The following is a 20,054-nucleotide window of genomic DNA, read 5'->3' as shown; positions in this document are numbered from 1 at the left end:
TAAGAGAGCCACTGGATCTTTTTAGAGCCTTCAAGTTTGATACAATCAGCAATAATCACCCTATTAAGAGCAGTTTCTGCTGTAGTCCAGATCTTATGCCACAACAAGATAGGACTGATTTTAATTAGATCCGGGATAAAAGACAAGGCTAGTTCTTTGTGACAAACATAGAAAGAGGTGGAGCGGGGAACAGCGAGCAGGTAGCAGAGAAAACCATTTTCCTTTATTTGAATTTCATGGCAATCTGCAACCCCCCATATGCCAGCTCCGTACACAGCCGTCGATACACATTTCCCCTTTTATATGTCCATCAGGATGCGTACTGGCCTACCCCCTAGCTTATTTGCGAATTGCTTCAGAGCGCCAATAGCCTGTGAAAACGCTAAATTCCTAGTCGTGATCGCTGATCTCCAGGTACCCCTCTTGTTAAAAACAATTCCTAAATAGGAAAAGGTATCGATTAAGCCTATCTTTGATTTTTCTAAGTGAATATTACAGGTAATATTTACCTTGTTCGAGGAGCACATAGTGAAGGTCTTTCCAATATTAATCCTGAGGCCCCTATCTCCCATGTATGCCGAGAAGCTGGCTAAGGCCTTCTGGAGGCCGATTTGTGTTCGGGCCATAATGACCGCGTCATCGGCATACAGAAAGATAGGGACACGTTCACCATCTATTTGCGGGTAGTCCACCTCTGTTTTTAATAAATGGTCTGCCACCCCATTTATATATATATATTAAAAAGAAAAGGAGCCAGGATACAATTGGGAATTTGGGCGTGCATTCTCCCAGTTTTCCGTAGCGGACTTTAGCCCCTGCTCCTCTATATAGTTCTTTCAAAAAATTAAGAATATTAAAATCAATACCAAGATCTGCTAAGGTAACCCACAAAATATCATGATTCAAGCAGTCGAAGGCCGAGCTGAGGTCTACAAAGGTCATAAATAAATTTCCCCTCTTTGCTGACGAATATTTACCTATTACTAAGGCCAAGTTTAGGCCTTGTTCGACAGTGCCAAGACCTGACCTAAAGCCGTACTGGAATTTCGAAAGAACGGTTTTCTCCTCAGCCCATGATTGGAGGCGATTTAAAAGAATTCTGCCCGCTACCTTCATTAGCGAGTCAAGGAGGGAGATTGGCCTATAGCATTTAGGATCGTTTCTGTCCCCCTTCTAAAAGATGGGGACTACAATAGCTTCCTGCCAGGTAGTTGGAAAACCCTTGATGTTACAACTGTTTAAAACGTTGGTCAGGAGCGGTGCCCACAGGGCGACGTTATCCTTATAGATGTCAAGTGGAATACCGTCTGGTCCCGGGGCTTTACTATTTGAACTATCTGCCAGTGCTAATTCCACCTCGTCTAAAGAGAAGACTACATTAAGGGGAAATAGGACTAATGCATCAGGTTCTGTGGTGCTCGTAACTCCCACCAATGAACTCATTAGTCCAGTACGAGTCTCTTGTTTGTATAACTCGGTGAAATGTTTAACCCAAAGCGTTTCTTCAATGACAATATCTACCTGGTCAGAGTTTCTCTCCACAAAAAATGGGGCATTGACTGCATTCCAAAATGCAGTCGTATCTTTTAATGCACTCGCTTTTAATAGGGCTTCCCAGGCAGAGTGCTTCAAATCCTTCTTCCGTTTTTGTAAGGCATCCTTATAGGAAGCTCTGGCTACTCTAATATCTAGCTGGTTTCTTGGGGTTTTTTTAAGGTCTGGATCAAATGAGAATGTGCTTTGGAGCACTCTTGATTAAACCATCTCTCTATTCTACTGTGACCCCTTTTTCGTGCTGTACCAGTTAATTTGTTGCTAATGTGGACTGAAATCTTGTCAAAAGCTGCAATGACCTTGGTGGGGTTAGGGTTCTCCTCTAAACAGGTCATAAAATCATTTTTCTGTTCTACTACCAGGTTCTCTAAGAAGTTAGTCGGAAAAGGTGACCACCGCGCTTGCAGCGTTACTAGGTCAAGCGCTGTATTGTGGCTCGCGCTATATTTTAAACTGCCCTATTTTTGTATCTCTGTTGTTTTATTTACTTTTTCCCCTGGTTTTATCCTGCTGCTGCGACCCTCCTGGCCCCTTACCGCATATAATTGAGTATCACCACCGCTCCTTTGCGGATCCGGGTTCCGGGGCTTCTGGGTCACGTGACACGGGAGGACGCCATACTGGGAAGGCATTTCCCTTCTTGGGGGTTAGCGCTCTAGCGTTGCTCGCCGCCGTGCACCTATTTAAGGTGAGCTCGGACACGGGGTCAGCCTGGAGAAGGTGACCACCGCGCTTGCAGCGTTACTAGGTCAAGCGCTGTATTGTGGCTCGCGCTATATTTTAAACTGCCCTATTTTTGTATCTCTGTTGTTTTATTTACTTTTTCCCCTGGTTTTATCCTGCTGCTGCGACCCTCCTGGCCCCTTACCGCATATAATTGAGTATCACCACCGCTCCTTTGTGGATCCGGGTTCCAGGGCTTCTGGGTCACGTGACACGGGAGGACGCCATACTGGGAAGGCATTTCCCTTCTTGGGGGTTAGCGCTCTTGCGTTGCTCGCCGCCGTGCACCTATTTAAGGTGAGCTCGGACACGGGGTCAGCCTGGAGAAGGTGACCACCGCGCTTGCAGCGTTACTAGGTCAAGCGCTGTATTGTGGCTCGCGCTATATTTTAAACTGCCCTATTTTTGTATCTCTGTTGTTTTATTTACTTTTTCCCATGGTTTTATCCTGCTGCTGCGACCCTCCTGGCCCCTTACCGCATATAATTGAGTATCACCACCGCTCCTTTGCGGATCCAGGTTCCGGGGCTTCTGGGTCACGTGACACGGGAGGACACCATACTGGGAAGGTATTTCCCTTCTTGGGGGTTAGCGCTCTAGCGTTGCTCGCCGCCGTGCACCTATTTAAGGTGAGCTCGGACACGGGGTCAGCCTGGAGAAGGTGACCACCGCGCTTGCAGCGTTACTAGGTCAAGCGCTGTATTGTGGCTCGCGCTATATTTTAAACTGCCCTATTTTTGTATCTCTGTTGTTTTATTTACTTTTTCCCCTGGTTTTATCCTGCTGCTGCGACCCTCCTGGCCCCTTACGCATATAATTGAGTATCACCACCGCTCCTTTGCGGATCCGGGTTCCGGGGCTTCTGGGTCACGTGACACGGGAGGACGCCATACTGGGAAGGCATTTCCCTTCTTGGGGGTTAGCGCTCTAGCGTTGCTCGCCGCCGTGCACCTATTTAAGGTGAGCTCGGACACGGGGTCAGCCTGGAGAAGGTGACCACCGCGCTTGCAGCGTTACTAGGTCAAGCGCTGTATTGTGGCTCGCGCTATATTTTAAACTGCCCTATTTTTGTATCTCTGTTGTTTTATTTACTTTTTCCCCTGGTTTTATCCTGCTGCTGCGACCCTCCTGGCCCCTTACCGCATATAATTGAGTATCACCACCGCTCCTTTGCGTATCCAGGTTCCGGGGCTTCTGGGTCACGTGACACGGGAGGACGCCATACTGGGAAGGCATTTCCCTTCTTGGGGGTTAGCGCTCTAGCGTTGCTCGCCGCCGTGCACCTATTTAAGGTGAGCTCGGACACGGGGTCAGCCTGGAGAAGGTGACCACCGCGCTTGCAGCGTTACTAGGTCAAGCGCTGTATTGTGGCTCGCGCTATATTTTAAACTGCCCTATTTTTGTATCTCTGTTGTTTTATTTACTTTTTCCCCTGGTTTTATCCTGCTGCTGCGACCCTCCTGGCCCCTTACCGCATATAATTGAGTATCACCACCGCTCCTTTGCGGATCCGGGTTCCGGGGCTTCTGGGTCACGTGACACGGGAGGACGCCATACTGGGAAGGCATTTCCCTTCTTGGGGGTTAGCGCTCTAGCGTTGCTCGCCGCCGTGCACCTATTTAAGGTGAGCTCGGACACGGGGTCAGCCTGGAGAAGGTGACCACCGCGCTTGCAGCGTTACTAGGTCAAGCGCTGTATTGTGGCTCGCGCTACATTTTAAACTGCCCTATTTTTGTATCTCTGTTGTTTTATTTACTTTTTCCCCTGGTTTTATCCTGCTGCTGCGACCCTCCTGGCCCCTTACCGCATATAATTGAGTATCACCACCGCTCCTTTGCGGATCCGGGTTCCGGGGCTTCTGGGTCACGTGACACGGGAGGACGCCATACTGGGAAGGCATTTCCCTTCTTGGGGGTTAGCGCTCTAGCGTTGCTCGCCGTGCTCCTATTTAAGGTGAGCTCGGACACGGGGTCAGCCTGGAGAAGGTGACCACCGCGCTTGCAGCGTTACTAGGTCAAGCGCTGTATTGTGGCTCGCGCTATATTTTAAACTGCCCTATTTTTGTATCTCTGTTGTTTTATTTACTTTTTCCCCTGGTTTTATCCTGCTGCTGCGACCCTCCTGGCCCCTTACCGCATATAATTGAGTATCACCACCGCTCCTTTGCGGATCCAGGTTCCAGGGCTTCTGGGTCACGTGACACGGGAGGACGCCATACTGGGAATGCATTTCCCTTCTTGGGGGTTAGCGCTCTAGCGTTGCTCGCCGCCGTGCACCTATTTAAGGTGAGCTCGGACACGGGGTCAGCCTGGAGAAGGTGACCACCGCGCTTGCAGCGTTACTAGGTCAAGCGCTGTATTGTGGCTCGCGCTATATTTTAAACTGCCCTATTTTTGTATCTCTGTTGTTTTATTTACTTTTTCCCCTGGTTTTATCCTGCTGCTGCGACCCTCCTGGCCCCTTACCGCATATAATTGAGTATCACCACCGCTCCTTTGCGTATCCAGGTTCCGGGGCTTCTGGGTCACGTGACACGGGAGGACGCCATACTGGGAAGGCATTTCCCTTCTTGGGGGTTAGCGCTCTAGCGTTGCTCGCCGCCGTGCACCTATTTAAGGTGAGCTCGGACACGGGGTCAGCCTGGAGAAGGTGACCACCGCGCTTGCAGCGTTACTAGGTCAAGCGCTGTATTGTGGCTCGCGCTATATTTTAAACTGCCCTATTTTTGTATCTCTGTTGTTTTATTTACTTTTTCCCCTGGTTTTATCCTGCTGCTGCGACCCTCCTGGCCCCTTACCGCATATAATTGAGTATCACCACCGCTCCTTTGCGGATCCGGGTTCCGGGGCTTCTGGGTCACGTGACACGGGAGGACGCCATACTGGGAAGGCATTTCCCTTCTTGGGGGTTAGCGCTCTAGCGTTGCTCGCCGCCGTGCACCTATTTAAGGTGAGCTCGGACACGGGGTCAGCCTGGAGAAGGTGACCACCGCGCTTGCAGCGTTACTAGGTCAAGCGCTGTATTGTGGCTCGCGCTACATTTTAAACTGCCCTATTTTTGTATCTCTGTTGTTTTATTTACTTTTTCCCCTGGTTTTATCCTGCTGCTGCGACCCTCCTGGCCCCTTACCGCATATAATTGAGTATCACCACCGCTCCTTTGCGGATCCGGGTTCCGGGGCTTCTGGGTCACGTGACACGGGAGGACGCCATACTGGGAAGGCATTTCCCTTCTTGGGGGTTAGCGCTCTAGCGTTGCTCGCCGTGCTCCTATTTAAGGTGAGCTCGGACACGGGGTCAGCCTGGAGAAGGTGACCACCGCGCTTGCAGCGTTACTAGGTCAAGCGCTGTATTGTGGCTCGCGCTATATTTTAAACTGCCCTATTTTTGTATCTCTGTTGTTTTATTTACTTTTTCCCCTGGTTTTATCCTGCTGCTGCGACCCTCCTGGCCCCTTACCGCATATAATTGAGTATCACCACCGCTCCTTTGCGGATCCAGGTTCCAGGGCTTCTGGGTCACGTGACACGGGAGGACGCCATACTGGGAATGCATTTCCCTTCTTGGGGGTTAGCGCTCTAGCGTTGCTCGCCGCCGTGCACCTATTTAAGGTGAGCTCGGACACGGGGTCAGCCTGGAGAAGGTGACCACCGCGCTTGCAGCGTTACTAGGTCAAGCGCTGTATTGTGGCTCGCGCTATATTTTAAACTGCCCTATTTTTGTATCTCTGTTGTTTTATTTACTTTTTCCCCTGGTTTTATCCTGCTGCTGCGACCCTCCTGGCCCCTTACCGCATATAATTGAGTATCACCACCGCTCCTTTGCGGATCCGGGTTCCGGGGCTTCTGGGTCACGTGACACGGGAGGACGCCATACTGGGAAGGCATTTCCCTTCTTGGGGGTTAGCGCTCTAGCGTTGCTCGCCGCCGTGCACCTATTTAAGGTGAGCTCGGACACGGGGTCAGCCTGGAGAAGGTGACCACCGCGCTTGCAGCGTTAGTAGGTCAAGCGCTGTATTGTGGCTCGCGCTATATTTTAAACTGCCCTATTTTTGTATCTCTGTTGTTTTATTTACTTTTTCCCCTGGTTTTATCCTGCTGCTGCGACCCTCCTGGCCCCTTACCGCATATAATTGAGTATCACCACCGCTCCTTTGCGGATCCGGGTTCCGGGGCTTCTGGGTCACGTGACACGGGAGGACGCCATACTGGGAAGGCATTTCCCTTCTTGGGGGTTAGCGCTCTCGTGTTGCTCGCCGCCGTGCACCTATTTAATGCTCGCTTGAAGCCAAGCGGTCACGCGCAGCGGTCATGCCTTCCCTACGCCTGAGTCTCGCCAGAGTCCTGCCCGTCTGCGCTCGTCAGCGCTAAGGCAGGGCTAGGGCAGGATACTCTGGTCGCTTGAGGATGATAGCTGCAGGAGACCTGCGCCGGCTGCGTAGTGGGGTAGGGGGCTGCCTTCATGGTGTCTTGGATCCATTAAGTGGGCCATATCAGTGTCCTACTTGTTCCTTCAAACTACTGACACCATTGCCTATAATGAGTCGCCAACCTATAGCTAGTAGGGTTCATGGGCCTGACTCTGTTTCGAGCTCAGTCAGTCACCCTGCCCTCAAAATTTTTCACTTGAATGTGAGATCACTGGCCTCTCACTCTCATGAAGTATTCACTCTGATTTCTGATGAGAATCCGGACATCTTTTTTCTCACTGAGACTTGGCTTCATGATCAATCAACAGCGGTTATAAATCTGGCAATCCCAGTGGGTTATAGTATGCACTCGCTCCATCGTCACGCTAGGGGCGGCGGCATTGCGGTTGCAGTCAAAACCTGCTATCCGTGTGCCTGGAATCCGATTACTATAGCTGGTTGTGAGAGCGCGCATTTTAACATAACTGTAAATCCTCATTTCACCTTCTCAGGATTATTAATTTACAGGCCTCCGGGTCCTGACAGCGCCTCCGTCTCAGTCTTCTGGAGGTGGTCTCCTCTATTGTCATGAAAACAGCCAATTTTACGATCATTGGTGATCTTAATTTGCATATGGATGCGCCATTTTCCAATTCGGTGCACAGTTTTTTGGCTGATCTGGAAGCTTTTCATCTAGTCCAATTGGTAGAATCACCTACCCATATTGGTGGACATTTGCTGGACCCTTTTGTGACGAATATCGCGACTAATATTTCAGTGCTCCAGCCCAAGCCTATGGCCTGGACGGATCATTATTTGATCGAAGCTCGCATTGTCACTAATATTCCTCCCCCTAGGAATCATTCTCCTGATATTCTCAAACGCCCCTGGAGAAACCTGAACCTAGAGCATTTTCACCACCTTTTGATGAAGTACCATCCTCTTCCTCCGAAAGATGTCTCTCTTGGTTATGACAGCTTCTGTAAATGGTTGGACCACTCATTGGATATTCTTATACCTGCTCGGTGGAGTAAGACTCGATCTAGCCCCTCTAGTCCTTGGTACAATGAATCCCTTAAGCTGATGAAAACTTCTTGCAAAAAGGCGGAACGCGCATGGCGCAGAACCTATGATGCTGACCTTAAATCAGCATATAGGACCTGCACCAGATTGTACCATCGGGCCATCTGTACAGCTAGGGCTGCCTTCTACTCCCAGGAGATTAAGAACAGCGCGAACCCCACTAAGGTTATCTTTAGGGTCTGTAAAGATCTCACTAGCAGGAAAACGGCCACCACTATGCCAGCTTCTATGGCTCATTGTGAGGATTTAGCCTCGTTCTTTGTGGGAAAGGTCGATGCTATCTACAGGTCATTATCACACCTTTCCGTTGCTGAGAATATCAGAGCTCCACTGACTTCCATGCGGCTACAGGTTATTCCTAGCCCTACCCAAGAGGAGTTCAAAGCCTTGACAATTAAAGTTAAATCTGGGTCTCCTGATGACCCCTTGAGGCCTTTTCAGTTTCGGGAGTGCACGGAGTGTTGTTTTCCGGCTATGCATAGCCTTATCAATCTCTCCTTCAGCACTGGCTGTGTTCCCGTGGCTTGGAAGCAGGCGACTGTCATACCTATTCTCAAAAAACCCTCCCTTGACCCTGCTAAATTAGAACACTACCGTCCTATCTCCCTCCTCCCGTGGATGGCTAAATTAGCTGAGGCTCACGTGAATCGCATTCTCTCCTCGCATTTGAAGGAAGCCAACATACTGGATAATTCCCAGAATGGTTTTCGCGTGGGCCACAGTACTGAGACTGCTCTTCTGGTGGTGGTGGAGCATATTAGGAAACTACTGGACCGGGGTCAGACGGCGGCACTGATCCTTTTGGATCTTAGTGCCGCCTTTGACACGGTCTCCCACCACATCCTTTTGCAGCGTCTTGGGGAAGCAGGAGTTGGAGAGATGGCCCTCGAATGGTTTCGCTCCTTTCTTACGGATAGAACCTTCAAGGTTTCCTCACCGCCCTATGTCTCTGCCCCTCGTCCCATTCCTCAGGGTGTTCCGCAGGGTTCGGCGCTCAGCCCTACCTTATTCAATATATATGTTCAGCCACTGGCGGAGGTAGCCCGTAGTTTTGGTCTCACCATGGTGTCATACGCCTATGACACGCAGCTGGCGGTGGCACTTAATGGTGACTCCACTATGGATGCCCCGACCTTTCAGTTAGCTCTTAAGGCAGTGGCTGGCTGGTTGGCGGAAAACAGACTCCAACTCAACGCCTCCAAGACTGAGGTTATCATCTTTGGTAAGGACACTGGGCTTTGGGGAGACAACTGGTGGCCTTTGGAGCTGGGTCCTGTCCCCACTCCTGCAGCTGAAGTTAGAAATTTGGGTGTATGGATTGACGATAAACTTTCGTACACCCCTCATACCAAACGTGTAGCTGGCACCTGTTTTGGTTCCTTGCGGTCCCTTCGGCCCATTTTTAAATTTTTCGACGCAGACACCAGACAGATCATTGTACAAGCTCTGGTTCTTACCAGACTGGATTATGCCAGCTCTCTACTTCTGGGTGTTAATCAGGCAGAACTTGCCCGCCCGCCTTCAGCGGGTACAAAATGCTGCGGCCAGATTGCTGGTCGGCCTTCTGAGGTCTGCTTCTGTTCGTCATACCATCCAAGATCTCCACTGGTTACCAGTAGGCCAGAGAATTAGGTTTAAAGCACTCTGTGTAACTTTTAAAATTCTCAAGCTAGCTTCTCCTCCCATTCTCACTCAGACTATTCTCCACTATGTTCCTTCTAGATCCCTCCGATCTGCAGGGTCCAACTTAGCTATTGTTCCGCGTTTTAAGAAAGCGCGTATAGGTGGTCGCTCCTTTAGGGTGTTGGCTGCCACCCTTTGGAACTCACTGCCTGCTTCTCTTCGTGCTATTCCGGACCTGCTTCTTTTTAGGAAATCTCTGAAAACCTTCCTATTTTCTAAAGCTTAGTCTCTGCTGCTCTGGTTATCTCTGTGATGTTGTGTTTTCCATCTCCAAAGCGCCAGGACGCCTCTTTGCTGCGGCAGCTGTGCGCTATACAAATTTAAATAACATAAATAACATAACATAACATTTACCTTACTCCATTTAATAACATATCCATTGGTTCTAGCCAAGGAAATCCCATGTAAACAGATATTTTCCACCACATTGGTGGCTTTACTGCCTCTCTGCCCTATTTCAAAACTAGAGCCAATTGGATAGTGGTCACTAAGTGTAATGTGCTCTAAGTTAAACGAGAGTACACTGCGGTGATAATTGTTAGAGACCAATGTAAAGTCTATAATAGTCCCGGACCCCTGCCCACAAAAGGTGGGTTCGAAATGGATCGGAGGAACACAAAGTTCATTTACATAGCCCAGGTCCCACTCAAATAGAAAATGGTTTAGTAAATTTCCGAGTACAGAATGCTCAAAATGAGTACAGGGATCACCCCTAAGATTCACCATGCCACATATCTCCGTATCACTGTGCCTACATAAATGGCAATTAAAATCCCCCGTTAAAATGATAAAATGTTCTTTTTGGTCAGATCCCAATCCCTTACGGATAGCATCATTTAATTCCTCTAAGGCCCTTCATAAAGCGGCCTTTGGGATATTATTGTAAAAATTAATCAGGAGAATAGGGTGGTTTTCGCCTGAACTTAGGGAGAGAAGTTGATAGTTTGAGATCCCCCGTTTGGTAAGCATTTACTGGTTATATTACTTTTATTCGATATGTAGGTACATAGCCCCCCAAAACACCTCCCTCTATAGTTAGTTTGCGCTGCAAGGAAATGTGTGCGAAAACCCACCATATGTATCTCATCCTTCACCCAACATTCCTGCAGGCAAATTACTTCAAACCTATCTATAAGTTCCACAAAGATAGGGTCCCTAATTTTGTTTGAAAGGCCCGCTATGTTCCATGATAGTAACCCCATCCTAGTCTTTTGGGCACGTCGTGATGATCCTATGTCTAACGTGGTGGGATTCGAAGTATAACCTGGGCTTAATAAGGGAGCCAAAGTCATCTCATCATCCCTTATGATCTCAACAGGAGACATACTACATGCTGGACTATCTATCCTGGGCGGCTCGGTTGAGGTTTTAACTTGTAAGCTTAACCATGGGTTTTCGTTTACTATGGGGCAAAGAGGGTTGGAGGGTACTACTTGTTCCGTAAGCTTTCCCACAGGGATCAGGTCCAGTCAGTCCACCATCTCCAAACACTCATATCTATTGGTGGTCTGTATGCCTCTCCAAGGTTCTCTAAAGGCTCGCTCTCCATTATAACCAAAGTTACCATTCCAATCCCCCCAATCACTCCCCCAGTCACGTCTGCCTACTCTGCGCCAATTTCCCTCATAAGCATCATAGTCAAAACCAGGGCGCCAACTGGGGGGGTAGAAGAAAGAGAGACGTTTAGTCTGAATCCCGTCATTTCCTCCATGCAAATTCCAGGAACATATGTGATCGACCATATAGGGATCCTCAAAATTTATCACAATACAATCACCCTGGGTTGTTTTCATTTCCTTCCCTATCCAATGTACCCTACGGACCGTTAAGATCCTACTAGGGTGATTTGGGGGTGGTGGTCTGTTGATGTTTAACCAATGTATGACCTTATTTTTCAATGACCAATTCAGTTCTTCCTTGTGGTCATTTAACTCAGGGACCCCTGTCATCACTACCACATAAGGGGCTGACTCGGGTGGTAAGTTTACAATGGGTCTACCAAAGCCTCCTCCCCCAAACCGAGCTTTATTAGGAAGTGGAGGCAAAGGCCCATTTGTTTTCACTTCCTTGATGGGGTGATTGGTAGTATTCTTGGAGCTAGTTCCCTTATTGTTATCTGTAGTCGCAGAGATCTTAGGTTTTGGCTGCGACTCAGTAGTAGGTATAGTTTTAGTGTTAGCAGGGGTCCCCCCCCCGTATTTTTACTCAGTGGCTTGGGAGGTTGATTTACTTTAGCGACCATTCTTTTAGATACAGTATTAGATGTTCCATTTTTAATAAGAGCTGATAATTCAAATAGCAAATTCTCTACACGAGACAATCTAACCTCCAATGGGGAAAGATGGAATTTAAATAAATTATCTATTTTAATTAAAAGTCGCCCCTCAACTTCGTCAGTATCACTGTCGGCCACAAGGATAGCAGAAGCCTCGGGGCTCATTGGCCTTACACCCCCATTTGTCGGATTAAATTCAGGGTGTGACTGACCTGAAGGTGCTATGTGATCAGGTTCCTCTCTAGTGTTATCTGACATTTTATGTGTAACACCAACTTTTTCTATATTCTTCTTTTTTTAGTTTTTTTCTTTGGTATAGCGCCCTCCTGCCTATCCCTGGACTGTCTAGTGACGTTACTTTCAGTAGATAGGTTCAGGCTGAGGTCCAGGGTTTTTTCCAGGGCAAGGCTTAGCTGTGAGTCAGTTAGAAACTGTGATACCGATAAGTCTACCTCCGTCGGTACGCTATAAATTTCAGCATGCACGAGGGCTCTGTCCTTAGCCTTATCAGGAGTCTTTACGGTTGAGATAAGACCCAGGGACGATCTACTTGCGAGGGCAAGATCCTGTGAGACTCTTCGTTCCAACTAGGTTATCTCTTGATCGATAAAGGAATTTGCCCTTGTTATAAAATTGTCTATTGGGCCTATGAGTTTCCCCCCCCCCCGCTGCAGTTTTGCTCCGTGTGCCTCGGGTAGACATTGTAGTAGATGGACCCGGGGTGTGAGTAAAAATGAACGCCTATAGTAGTAGATGGTGGAGAACAAGTCAAAGCACTCGAACAGTAACTTACAAGTTAGAAGGGTTCAGAGGTTAGAGAAAGGGCCCAGTCCAATCTCTATCAGTCACTAACGGGCACAAACGGGCCCGCCCTTGGCCCGCGTGCGTCCCACGGGCCGGGGATAAGAGTCGATCTATATAGTAGGAGCGAACACGCCCCTTTGCAAGCAACACAGGTGATGATTGACCAGCCCACTTTTTGAAGATTAGCGATAGAGGCGGGAAGAGGGCCAGCTGCGGCAGGTCAGGCCGCACAGCACGCTGGTCCTCGCAGTCCCGCTACGAGCCTCTGTGTAATGTTCCGGTAGAAAGATGTGATCCTGAAAGTCCTGAAATCCTGAAACCAGTAGAAAGATGGGGCAGCACTCCGACGGTTTTCAAACAGCACGAGCGGCACCTGCGAAGCGTGGAGTCACACGTTCCAAGGAGACAAACCCAGGAGAAGCAGCGTCCACGGGGCTACAGCAACACGCTTTGTCAATCCTGGGGTAGTGCTGCCCTCCTACGCCTTGAGCGACTCCCGCTATCGCCCAGTTATCACCTCTCCATTTCGCCGCAGCACACCTCTGCTCTGGTGCTCCTCGCCTCCTCTCCGGCCTCCGGCCTCCTCTCCGGCCTCAGTGCACCTCTCCAGCAGCAGCGCTCAGTCCCTAGCTGTCAGTCTAACCCTGTGCCTCATGGGAACTCCAGCCAATCACAGCGCCTCGAAGCCTGGTGCAAGAAGCCAACACGCCGCGAGTTTGAACTATTGGCATTGTAAATGACAATGCTTTTTATTTATCTTTTGGTTTTTGAAACATAAATAAAAGCCAGGCGAGGCACTGGTATCACGGACTTTACTCGGGACTCCCATTTTTCTAGTCAATTTCAACAAGGACTACAGATAACCGAGATGCTACATTTGTTCTAATTTCAGGTGAATTTTTCAGACACGCATGATTTGTCAATTTTAATACAATTTCACGTTTTAGACTAATAAAACAAACTGTCAATAATGTTTTTTTTGTTTTATTAAAATAGATGATTGTGCCTTTTGGTCGCTGTAATTATTGGGAAAAAGATCAACAAGCTTTCATAATAATTAAATAAAGGACAGCGGGGTAAAATAATGAGAAATAAATCTCAGAGCGCAGAGGGAAAATACAACTTTCCAGTCTCGTAGATTGATGCTCCTCGTGCTGCCTGGTGGATTTATGACTGCGATTTTCAAACAAAAACAACAAATATCGAAAGCCTCATGCTCCCCCTTCCGAACAAGGGCATTGATTTTTAAGAAAAAGTTTGAAAAGGATTGTTTGTCGCGGGGATAAATCAAAAGGGGTCTTTTATGGAGGCGCATTATCAATAGTGAACCAATTTCGTAAAATTACTGAAACCGATAAAAATTCATTTATTGGCCCGGGGGAGAAGTGTTGAGGGTGTCTGGGGGATCATTGCATCAACAGGCAGGAGATGAGCGGTAAACACGAGCGAAGATGTAAGCGGGGCTTAATCTGTCTTGGACTGAATAAATTACTTTCAACGATGATTGAAGGAAATCCCCCCCTCCACCAACGATGTGACGGCGAGGGACATGATAGAGGGCCTTTATGTAAGCTACCGTAACCAATACCCAACCACTGGCACTCACAAGCGACCGGCTGGAGCCCAGGACATGCAGCCCCATCAGGCTCTTCTGATATGTGAGCCCAAAGCCTTTTTGTCATGGAAAGAGTGCTGGTCCTTCTTCTATTTCCATGTTGTTTTTCTTTTACTTGTCACAAATCCACTCTTGAATCTCAGGCTTTAAACACAAATTGCCCTTTCTTTCTCTCACTCTGGCACTTGGCCCTTACATTTCTTTTTCTTACACAACCATTCCCAAAGTCTCATTCCACAAATTAAGGGATTTTTTTCATGGCAAACCTTGCCCCCCTTCCACGTGCCACAGCATTTCACAAATGTCTGACATGCACTGGCTTGACTAAAAAGACCACACATCTCCCAGACACTGCTAGGGGTGATTTACAAAAGGGCATCTTTCATTTGGGTAAAATAGAAAAATAAATAGAAAAGAATATAAAAATCAATTTGCCCCAGCTAGGGTTTGAACCCTTGTCAAAAAACAGTCATACCCCCTGTTACCTACCACTGTACCATCTGTTCTGCATAGATTTTCTTTGCGTCTTTGAAAAAGGGTGATGTCCTTCTTCTGTTTCCATGCCGTTTTTCTTTTTACATGCCACAAATCTACACTTGATTGTCGTTATTTATAAACAAAGAGCCCTTCCTTCCTCTCACTCTGGCACTTGGCCCATGCATTTCTTTTTCTTACACAACCATTCCCAAAATCTCATTCCACAAATTAAGGGATTTGTTTCATAGCAAACCTTGCCCCCGCCTTCCACGTGCCACAGCATGTCACAAATGTCTGACGTGCACTGGCTAGACTAAAAAGGCCACAAATCTCCCTAGGCACTACTTTGGGGTATTTACAATGGGACATCATTCATTTCAGGAAAATAGAAAAATTAAGGGAAATATTATAAAAACAAATTTCTCCTGGTGGGGTTTGAACCCTTGTAAAAACATACGCTTTTCCTTCAGTAATGACCAGTGCACCATCTATAACCATGATGAAGTATACTACACACAATTGTTTTTACTCCACACTTTTTCTTCTTCCCATGTGCCACAGCATGTCACACATTTTTTACATGGATTGGCATGACTTAGGGGGCTCTTGAGAGCCAACAAACCAGATGGCCGCACTTCAGTGAGGCTCTGTTAGCCCAGGACCATAAACCACCAGAATCCTCCTTTCTAAAGTGGCGAAAACTGCCTTTAAACACGTTATGCCCAGCGCGATTCACCAGGGAGCTGATGAGATGAGTGCGGACTCGCTGACACAGTCTAAGTGATCACATGCAGCGCATCCCTGTTTTGCGGCCTATGGCTGTTCAAGATGGCGGCAACGGGATTGAGCTAACCGGGTCTGCATCGCCTGGCCCTGCTGTACGAAATTGCCGCGGAGAGACCCCGGCTGCACCACTGCCAGGAACGTGGCCCAACAGGGAGCTACACTACGGGGAGAGGGTCGCCCGCTGAGTGAGATCGGGACCGGCTGAGGTAGGCATGCACTGACGCTAAGGCTGAACTGGGCTGAGCCCACACTGCTTTCCCTGAGCGACCTTGGGCCTTGGCTGAGGTGATGGGCCGCTTTGATGTGAGTTGCGAGATTGCTGATGCGGCTGGCTCCCCGATCCCCATTCGCACACTCACCTGGGGCCTGTAGGGGTCGAGAGGAGAACCCTGTTGAGACACGCTGCTAGAAGGGCACTGATAACCCTGTGCGACCTGTACAGCGCCGGGAGGCGGCGCATGGAATGGTGATGCCTTGATCCTGGGGCACAGAGCAGCCTTGCTGCCTTGTAATACGCTGTTAGACAGGCTGAAGTGGACATTACCTGCACAATCACAAGCAAGGCACGCTGCTTTTTGTGGGCCCGGGCCTTCTTCAGCAACACAAGAATCAGGGCGGAGGGTGAAGAGTTGGGCCGTGGCAGAGCCAGGGCTCGCCTAAATAACCGCACGAAGGCACAAACTGGCCTGTATAACCGCCGAGAGGCACAAACTGGAATCTGTATACCCTAAGGGACAAGCGGAGCTAGCCGCTGCATCCTGATCTTCCAGAGAGGCATACCATGCCCACCCATACCACGCAGAGGGGAGAATCATGGGTCCAACGGATGGCAAACAGGCCAAACTCCAATTCCTGGCTGGGAAAAGCACTACCAATATCGCTGAAGACACAGACTCATGCCGGGAAGAGGAAAGCACAGCATCAACTACCCCACAAGATACAGATATAAAAGAACTTCTCCTCATGATGTGCCAAAGCCTCACTTCCATTGAGTCCAAAATGGACGCCATGAATATGCACATGGACTACATCACACAAAGGTTGGAGAAGCATGATGGGTGCATTACCGAATGGAACTGCGGATATCCACCCTCAAAGACTCTTCCTCTGCGTGCCGTGAACGACTCCAAGAGATGGATAAACTGTTACAAATTATTGCTGCAAAGACTGAAGACTTGAAGGCGCGTTCACGCAGGAACAACGTGCTTATAATGGGGATCCCGGAGTCTACCGCAACTGGCTGCATGGAGGACTGTGTAGAATGACTGCTGCTGGGGATCTTTGGCGCGGAGGCAATCTCCAGAGTTCTAGTGGCGGAGAGAGCCCATCGCTCACTTGCAGCCCAACCACCATGGGGTGCGCATCCGCAGCCCATACTGGCGTGGTTACTCAATTACAAGCACCATAACACGGTGCTGAGGCTAGCAAGGGAAAAGCAAGTACTGGTTTACGAAGGGAACAAACACTCGATCTACCCAAACTTCAGCATGGCAGTACAAGAAGCGTGCAGGAAGTTCCTACCGGTCAAGCGGTAACGCCAGCAAACCAACATACAGTACTTGATTCTCTACCCTGCCAGACTGCGAATCCCCTATCATGGGATGACACACATCTTTAATACCCTGCAACAAGTTTAAGATTTCTTAAAAACTGTTAAGAGACGCAGTCACCCATAACTCGGGATGGTGATCCCGGCTCCCGATGGACGCCACCTGCTCCTGAAGAAGACTAAGGCCAGGTCATTGTATGGAATTGGTCACCTGCATCACTGGTAAGACTATGCATTCCCTATTTCATTGCTAATCGGTTTGAAAATATGCGCCGGCCCTGGGGAGGAATGGCCACACACGGACCCTGATGGAGCCTGCATGGGCGGTACTGCCGGGACTAATGAAATCGCCAAGCAATACTGACTTCCCACGCGTCCTCGCTCCTGCGAGGTGCGCTGACAGCCTCTCTGGTGCATTCCGCCAGTGGGAATTCCCTGAATTATGTAGTATGTTGAAGTTATGTTACTAATTGATTCGTAAGTTAGTATACTGCTTTTACCAGTCTTAGTTTTGTATAAGACACACCTCTTGCATGTTACTAAATTGTCATTAATGAGTCTATTCTCCGGAGGTGCCAACATCCATCCTTGCACAACACAGCAGGCAGAACACATAGGTGTCGATTCGGATCCTGGAGAAACCGGGTACGAACCGTCGGTCGGAGCGTTTTCTCCGTCCGACTCGTACCCGGGAAATAAACATTACAAACATGGAAGTACGATTCCCACGGAAACACCATTTCCGTACGAATCGTAAAAAACATCGACCGACGAAAATATACATACGAATGTGATCCGGGAATGCTCCGACGTGACGCATTCAGGCTGCGGTTCACGAACCAGGAAGTACGATCCGCACCGACGTCACCCCGCACGGATTATATTTTCCGGCTGCCAAAAACTGCCGGGAAATCAGGACGACGCGCACAAGGAGCACCTGTACGCGACGGACAGCCATGGACCCGAACCTACGTGTCATCCCAGCCCTCGTAGCAGTCCACCTGCTCTACAGGCACCGACGCAGATGCCGCAGAAGGTCAGAATAACACCCAGGGGCAAAGGGGGGGCAGGAGCAGGACACATAACCCCCACACAAGTCACAAATTACACATGCCCTGGACATACCTGACCTGCAGTACCTGGTCACCTCGAGGGGGTGGGGGCGTGTCCAGCAACGCAAGCGTCCGCCACAACGGAAGTGGATGTTGACGCGAACCGGCAACACAACAATACCGGTACGTACCGTCCCCAGCTCTTTAGAGCGTGAGTACGGGCCGTACCACGCCCACCACTACGTCACCCCAACAATGGCGGTACGGCCCGTACCCACGTACTAAAGGCCTGGGGACGGGCCGTACCAGCATTGTTGGGGTGATGTAGGGGTACGCGTGGTACGACCCGTACCCACGCTCTGAAGGGCTGGGGACGGTGCGTACCCCTACGGCACCCCATTGGGGGTCTGCACCGCACCCAGGCCCTCAGAGCGTTGGTACGGGTCGTACCACGCGTACCCCCACATCACCCCAACAATGCTGGTACGGCCCGTACCCAGGCCATTAGAACGTGGGTATGGGCCGTACCGCCATTGTCGGGGTGACGTAGTGGTGGGCGTGGTACGACTCGTACCCACGCTCTTAAGGCCTGGGTACGGTACGTACCCAGGCCTGCAAACCGTGGGTACGGGAATGTACGGAGCGTACCCCCACCCGTGTATGAATGGAGCATACCCACACCCCACCAGTGTATGTACAGAGCGTACCCACACCCGTGTATGAATTGAGAGCACCCCCACCCGTGTATGTACGGACCGTACCCCCACCCGTGTATGCATGGAGCGTACCCACACCCCACCAGTGTATGTACGGAGCGCACCCCCACCCGAGTATGAATGGAGCATACCCCCACCCCACCAGTGTATGTACGGACCGTACCCCCACCCCACCCCACCAGTGTATGTATGGACCGTACCCCCACCCCACCAGTGTATGTACAGACCGTACCCACACCCGTGTATGAATGGAGCGTACCCACACCCCACCAGTGTATGTACGGAGCGTACCCACACCCGTGTATGAATGGAGCGTACCCACACCCCACCAGTGTATGTACGGAGTGTACCCACACCCGTGTATGAATGGAGCGTACCCACACCCCACCAGTGTATGTACGGAGCGTACCCACACCCGTGTATGAATGGAGCGCACCCACACCCGTGTATGAATGGAGCGTACCCACACCCGTGTATGTCCCGACCGTACATGCCCAGACACAGGAGGGGTGTGTGCCTATCACTCCCAGCAGTGCCCAGACACAGGAGGGGTGTGTGCCTATCACTCCCAGCAGTGCACAGACATAGGAGGGGTGTGTGCAGAGTCCTCCCAGCAGTGCCCAGACACAGGAGGGGTGTGTGCAGAGTCCTCCCAGCAGTGCACAGACACAGGAGGGGTGGGTGCAGAGTCCTCCCAGCAGTGCCCAGACACAGGAGGGGTGTGTGCAGAGTCCTCCCAGCAGTGCCCAGACACAGGAGGGGTGTGTGCCTATCACTCCCAGCAGTGCCCAGACACAGGAGGGGTGTGTGCCTATCACTCCCAGCAGTGCCCAGACATAGGAGGGGTGTGTGCAGAGTCCTCCCAGCAGTGCCCAGACACAGGAGGGGTGTGTGCAGAGTCCTCCCAGCAGTGCCCAGACACAGGAGGGGTGTGTGCAAAGTCCTCCCAGCAGTGCCCAGACATAGGAGGGGTGTGCGCCTATCACTCCCAGCAGTGCCCAGACATAGGAGGGGTGTGAGCAGTGTCCTCCCAGCAGTGCCCAGACACAGGAGGTGTGTGCAGAGTCCTCCCAGCAGTGCCCAGACATAGGAGGGGTGTGTGCCTATCACTCCCAGCAGTGCACAGACATAGGAGGGGTGTGTGCAGAGTCCTCCCAGCAGTGCCCAGACACAGGAGGGGTGTGTGCATGGTCCTCCCAGCAGTGCCCAGACACAGGAGGGGTGTGTGCAGAGTCCTCCCAGCAGTGCCCAGACACAGGAGGGGTGTGTGCATGGTCCTCCCAGCAGTGCCCAGACACAGGAGGGGTGTGTGCAGAGTCCTCCCAGCAGT

This window comes from Triturus cristatus, chromosome 7 (genome assembly GCF_964204655.1).
Source record: "Triturus cristatus chromosome 7, aTriCri1.1, whole genome shotgun sequence".
Lineage (NCBI taxonomy): Eukaryota > Metazoa > Chordata > Amphibia > Caudata > Salamandridae > Triturus > Triturus cristatus.
This window is presented reverse-complemented; position numbering follows the sequence as displayed.